General features: G+C 40.9%; 1 pseudogene; it reads left to right on the top strand.

Annotated features, from left to right (window-relative positions):
- LOC111366789 overlaps window positions 1-6,719 on the top strand; it is an 11,925-nt pseudogene extending 5,206 nt beyond the window's left edge.
- Window positions 6,720-6,983: the final 264 nt, after the last annotated feature.

Here is a 6,983-nt window from a genome sequence, read left to right as displayed (position 1 = left end):
AAACTGATACCCTACATGCTGTCCCCCCCATAAGCTACTGACCACCGCCCTCGAGATAAACTCCATCTTGGTTTCTTGTAAGCATACAAGATCCGCTCCCCAGCCCCTTAGCAGATGTCGAACACCCATCCTTTTCCCAACTTCATTAAGTCCCTTACATTCCAGCTAATGATTCGTGGTATCATTTTAATAGTCCGGCATTCCTCCCCAATACTCCATTCTTGGACTCACCATCCTTGCCATCATAATTAACTGACCATTCGAGCCTCTAATTCACGATCGCCCTTTTTTCTTAGTTTTCCTTCTTGTTTACTCATCTCATGTCCCCTATTGGCCTCTAAATCCTCAAATAATTGTAATAATCTGTTTTCATAACCATCACAAGACACGCCCATTAACTTACTGAAATCTTGAATTTTCTGTAGAACCCAGTTTGAAGGTGGGTGTCCAGCTTCGAATCCAATCAAATCCCCTGTTTCCTCCTCCTGTATAACATCACTTTCTATTTCTCCCTTCTTGGCTCCATCTACCCACAACACAAGTGCTTTTTCCGTCCCCAAGTCACTTACCTTCATTGACTTAGAGTTCCTTCTATTATATGTTTTCGCAACCCTTGTTGTCAAAGGTGTCGCGTCATGCTCTATCACCCCTGAGGTAACTAGATCCTCTAACAGTACATGCCTCGTCCCTTGGTCACCTAGTAAAAGCCCATCATCGTGTGGGGCTGTGTCCGTAGCACCCATCTTTACTGTCTCCAAGTTCACCATATTCGGCTCCCCTTCTTTAGACAAAGGTACCACCTCTCGGTCTACATCGGTCCCCGTGTCTACCTCATCCATAGCCATCCCCTCTAATACATCACCTTTGTCATATTTAGAGTGTCCCTCATCCGTTTCAGTCCGATCAATCGACTCACAAGTGATTTAGAGTCTTCCCTGCTTAACTTGATTATGTGTCTATTCCTTCTTATTCAAGCCTGATGTTTGTTTTCCAATAGCTGGATACTCATCCATACCCACCCCACACCTGTGGCAACATAACAACTTCTTGGGACCCATTTCATACCCACTTCCCACTAGCCTAATCAATTCCTCCAACGCTCCTTTCAATTCCTGGACACGGGCCATAATTTCAGCCCTATTCAAACAACAATCCTGACCTTCGTTTACACTGACATTGACAGTCATCTCCTTTTGCTGTTACCTCCGCTGGTCAACATGTTTCGAGGCATGTAAGTTTGCTGTTATGTCTGCATAAGTCAATCCTTGTCGATTACGTTCATTCACAGGTCGACGTTTGGCTTTATCCCTCGCAACAAAAGAATCAACAACAGTTTGAAACACCCGCGAGATTGATGCCCATCCTTCTCCATTCGCACCTTCCGGCACCATCACAACTCCCTTCCGACGCCTATCCCCATATTGCGCTCTCATCAAGTACCTACCACGGCGATTCGCACAACGCTGTGCCAAGAAGGCTCTTGATGACTCATTGAATCTAGAAACGAAATCCTCATGCTTGCTAGTCACCCTCAACTTGTCCACCATATTCACCATCCAACGTGCACCGAACCTTCCCATACTAATTGCATTCGATATCTTCGAGCCTCATTCAGTCATTCTAACAACGCCAAGATTGGTAATAGAAATTGCAAACTCCTTCGCCTCAACTCGAAAATGGTGATTGAAGGCCACATCGAATTCATCCACTAACTTTCTTCCCTGATTGTGTGAGAACGGCATATTGGACGGCAAAACAGGCATCGTTACTAGACTGGGGACATTCTGCCCGTCATCCTGGTTTTTCGACGCCTGCGCGTGATTGCCACGTGCCGTCACACGCGCCGTTCCGACGGCGCGTGGGTCACTCAACTCCGTCCCCCTGGTCTAAATCGCCTGCGCATCACGCCGTTCATGTGCGTTTGCCAGGCAGGTGGCCGGATTTTTCTAAATCTGGAACGGGCAACCCTGTTTTTCGGCCTCTTCTCCGATCTCGGCATCTGTGTCTCCAGCTAGGGCGGTGGTGCTAGGGTTTCCACCTAGGGCCGCCGCCTGATTATGTGACTTATTTAGTAGCGTAAGGCCGGTGAATGGTTGGCCAATCGACGTGATGTCGCCGGCGACTGTAGGGATCGGTGGTGATGGGGTGTTCGGGGGCTGGCTAAGGGTGTGATGTTTGGATGTTAGGGAGGAGAGATCCATTCTGTTCTTACGAAGCAATCTTTTGTTAATCCATTATATCCAAAACTTAGCAGTTTAGTCATGAACGAATAAGTTAATTAAGTATAATTTAATCAAACAAAAGATTTTCCGATTGCAGGAAAAACAGATCCATACCATCTATAAGTTGGAATTCTATAATGAAAATAATAATAATAATAAATAAGTAAGTAAATTGTACGCACATAACATTAACAATATTATGAAACACCTGAAGCTTCTGGTACCCAAAAATGACAACCACAACTTCTGGTAGCTGAGAAAAAGGCTATTTCCCACATTGGGATTCCGAGGATCTAGTCTGTGAAGTATATGGACGTGTGTAAATATCAAGGTTGAAACATCATGGTTTCAAGAAGATATCTGTAGGATGGGGGTGACTAATAGACAATTCTCCTGCTGACATGGCATGGATTTAGTTGTCTATAGATAAGAAAGGTGTCATATTTGCTCCTTGATTCCCGGAGGGAATATAGGAAGTGGTGTGTTCTCCTTATGGTGGCTGTTACAACCCTCGAAGGATCCTTTAATTCCTTAGTGTCAAGGTGTTTCATCGCGGTCAACCCATTAATCTGTCAGGAAGCACTGGACATTTTAAACATGTGCCTTTTCCAATCGATCTGAATGGTGGGTAATTATCGGTCGATAATTGGGGGCACGAGGAAATATGCCTGATAATTAATTGACCACGAGTTCCTTCAACTTTGGTCGTGAAATCTTGCTCCCTTCCTAAACAGGTGTCTTTCATTTGTGGTTGTCCTATCTAGTTGTGCTAGAGTCTTACCTTTCTCCTAGATTGCCAGTATTAGTCGCATGGGATTTTCCCCCAAGTTCTTGATGCCATTCATTTGTAGCCAGGTCAACATCAAGTGTAGTCCATCTGGAGTTGAGTTGTGTCTAACTTCAATTACTAGCATTGTCATATCTTCTACCAACTAAATAAAATAAAATTTGAACATAATAGTGCATGATGATATCATGTAACTCAATAACTCAGGTTTCTTGATTTTTTTTTTTTTTTTTTAATATCATATACTGTACTTCTATACGCATTTTCATGTGCCCCAGGATTAGATCTGTGCAAGTTAACATGGTCATAGTGCATAAATAAAATCTTAATAATAATACTGTTTGAATTTTCATGTACCTTTTCTACCCATTGTTTGTCATGCCTGCACATGTTTTGATATAAATCATGTATACTTGTTTTTATTATACACCTTCACTGAGCGTATCACATGGCTGTGCAATTTAGTTTCACAGTCCTTATTTACGAACTATGAGCTCAATGCTCTACATCCATTTATGTTACTATCCATTCCTTCTAAAAAAGTAGCTAAAGTTTTCTCCTTAGCATCTGCGCTGAATTGAATTATGTAGCTAGAATTTTGAATTTGTAAGGGCATCAGCATTGGCATCTTTGTTGAAGTTATTTTATTTTATTTCATTTTTCAGAGAAAGGTTTCTAGTGATAGACATGGATGGAGTTTTTGGAAGAAAACTGCTAGACATCAAGTTCTGAACAACATTGTTATCTCAGGGGCACCTTCCTTGAACAAAGCAAGCTCAGAATCTGCCACTGTCAGCTTCCAGTCACAACCTAACTTGACTTCTCCAGAAAAGAAACTTCTTTTCTGTTGGACACAGGAGAAAATTGAGATTCCAGCTCAAGTGAACTCAAAACTGTTGGACACCATAGCTACCAGAGAAGATAACACTTCAGTCAAAGGGACCTCAGAGGAGTCCACTGTTATTGCTATCCGAGCTGCTATTAGGGTATTTCTGGTATGCCATTTTACCATTTTATAGTTCAAACTTCAGGAAGTACAAAAACTGCTAATTCTATACATTACATAAACTGCTAATTCTATATACTCTTCTTCTTCTATCATACAAGGCTCAGAGACTACTACTCAAGCACAAGAACATAATTAAGTTGCAATCTGCTGTACGAGGACATATAGTTCAGCAACATGCTGTGGGAACTCTTCGGTGTCTCCAAGCCATTATCAAGATGCAAATTCTTGTTCGAGCACGGCATCAGCTTGTAGAAGGGTCCTTAGAGAAGGAAAAGAATAATTATGGGAATGATGGTCACGTTCCAACACTCGTGGTAGTGGCATTCCATTTAATTATCTTGATAGTTTTCAACGTCCTCTAATGACGATGAAAAAGTGATAAACTTATGTCTATTTAATAACAGCTTCTTTTGTGAAGCAGGGCCAATAATTTATTATTGTCACTGATTAGCTTTACTTGAAGATAGTAATTATTTTTGTCAAGGTTGTGGGTTGTTTTGTCTGATCCTCTCTTTATTTTGAGGGGAGCAAAGGAGAAGATAAAAAACCTGTCACATATACTTTGATTGAGAAACTACTTCGCAATGGATATGCTCGTCAGGTAAATCTTCTAACATGTTTCTTTTATTTTGTTCTGATGTTTGAGTGCAGTTCATTTACCTACAATTTGTAGTTAATTTTTACAGTTGTTGAATTGTATTTATTTTTCTAATGTAAGCTTATGGAATCAACACCAAGAACCAAAACTATCAATATCAGGGGTGATCCTTCAAAATCTGATGGGACCTGGAAATGGTTGGAGTTATGGATGTCTGTTTCATCAATGAGCAATGAAGAGATACTAGAATCAGGATTAGCTGCAGAGCAGCCGGAGAAGGAAAACTGTGGATGTTCTGTCACCCAAGTGGAAATTGCAGTTCCATCTGAAAGTTATTCCGAGTCAAAAGATTTGAAGCCTGGCATAGGAGCATCATCTGAGATCTCTGGAAATGATGACAATTTGATCACTTACGATGCTGGAATCTTAGACCTCCAAGCTAACAAATCAACCCCACCTTCGTTGAGTCATACATGTGAGCAGTCTCAGTCCCAGAACATCGATGATACTAATTCAAGATATAATACAAACGAGTCTCTTTGTGTTCAGACTAAAGAATCAGAGTTGATTTCAGAAGTGGAATGCAAATCTGTTCCAGGTAAGGCTGAAACAGAGAATGAAGATATGCTAGCTGCTAAAAGGTTCCCCCCGAGCAACCTGAAACTGATGTAAAAAAGTTATCATTCAGTTCAAGGAAGGCCAGATATCCTGCTTTTATTGCTGCTCAGTCAAAATTTAAAGAATTGAGTTCAGCCACCAATTCGGCTAAGATAACCAGTCTATCCCATCAACATCCCGGAGTTGAACAAGTAGTTAAGAGTTTTTCTGTAATTGATCAATCAATTGGGTCTAGGGAGATGGACTTGGCTGAGATTTCTTTTTCCCATGCTTCGGTGGTTCAAATTGGTGGCTCTGAATGTGGGACTGAACTCATTGCTTCTACTCTTGATTCACCAGATAGGTCTGAATCTGGAGCCATTGAATTTGAACAGGGACAAAAAGTTTCAGGGGGGACTGACCATCGAAAAATCAATGAGAATGTGGAAATTGAAACTAATGTCAAGTCAGGTATTCCAGCAACTGGTTTATCATATAACAAATCAGATCGGCTGGAGAGGCTTGACAGTGCTAAACATGCCAATGGCGAAAGTGATAATTCCATGAATGCTGCAGATTCATCACAGGCAAATGAGAAGCGAGATACAGATCCAATTGACGTGCAGCTGGAGTTGGAATCCGAGTCTAGCCAACCTGCGGCATACAAGTCATCGCCTGAAGCTTCTCCAAGAAGCCCTATAACTGTCTCTGAGTCTCATGCAGCACCTTCTAGCCAGACATCTGTTAAACCCAAGAAAGTCAGAAGTGCAAAAAGTGAATCTTACTGGAAACGTAGGTCATCAAGTGTGGATAAAAAATCCCCTTCAAATTGTAATCTAGATTCTGGTGTAAGAAGTAGCTTGGAACAGTTACCCGAGGATCATAAAACTGGAAAGAGGCGAAACTCATATGGTGCAACTAAACCAGATAATGTTGATCAAGAGCCGAGAGATAGCAGTAGCAGTAATTCTGTCCCTAGTTACATGCAAGCAACAGAGTCTGCAAGAGCTAAAGCTATTGCCAATAGCTCCCCAAGATCAAGTCCGGATGTACAAGACATGGATATTTACATAAAAAAAGAGACACTCCCTACCCAGTGCAACTGTCACGTATTGAGCGCTCTGTGTCTCAGACACAGCAGGGTATGAAGGGGAGCGGAATACATTCTCCTCGAGGTATTATCTAAGTTTCTGTCCTTTTTTTTTTTCCATGCACGAATCATGTAGTGAATCAAGTGCCTTCATGCTTAAAACTCTTCTTCTAATACTAGACTTCTTTATGATCATTACCAAGAAATTGTGTTAGTTACACTTGTATCAAAATCCAGAAAAATACATGGATTTAAGGCGTAATTTATCTGTTTTCAGTAGTACAGTCTTAACATAATTTGTAATTTAACATGAGGGTTGTAAATCTGTAGGACCTTTCTCACGTTATGACTTGGGTATTTGGATTCAGTTTTTGAACAATTCAGACAAGTGCTTACATAATATCACACTGCTATGAGCTATCTAATGTCCATGAGAAGACATCTTTAAATTGTCAAGTTGTCATGAAGCTCATCTTATTTTGCATTTTTGACCCCATTATGTTACAAAAAGCAATGAACCCAAAATATACAAGAACGGTCAATAAAATGTTAGTACAAAATTACAGAACAAAATATTCATGAACAAATCTGCTTTCGACCTTTCAATCGAAATTCAAACCAAAAAGGCATCGAAGATGAAGGTCTTTCATATTAGGGCTCAGACTCATGAGAAAAATCAG

This window comes from Olea europaea, chromosome 18 (genome assembly GCF_002742605.1).
Source record: "Olea europaea var. sylvestris chromosome 18, O_europaea_v1, whole genome shotgun sequence".
Taxonomy (NCBI): domain Eukaryota; kingdom Viridiplantae; phylum Streptophyta; class Magnoliopsida; order Lamiales; family Oleaceae; genus Olea; species Olea europaea.
Note: the sequence above shows the minus strand (reverse complement) of the source record. Positions and strands in the feature narration are given on the sequence as shown.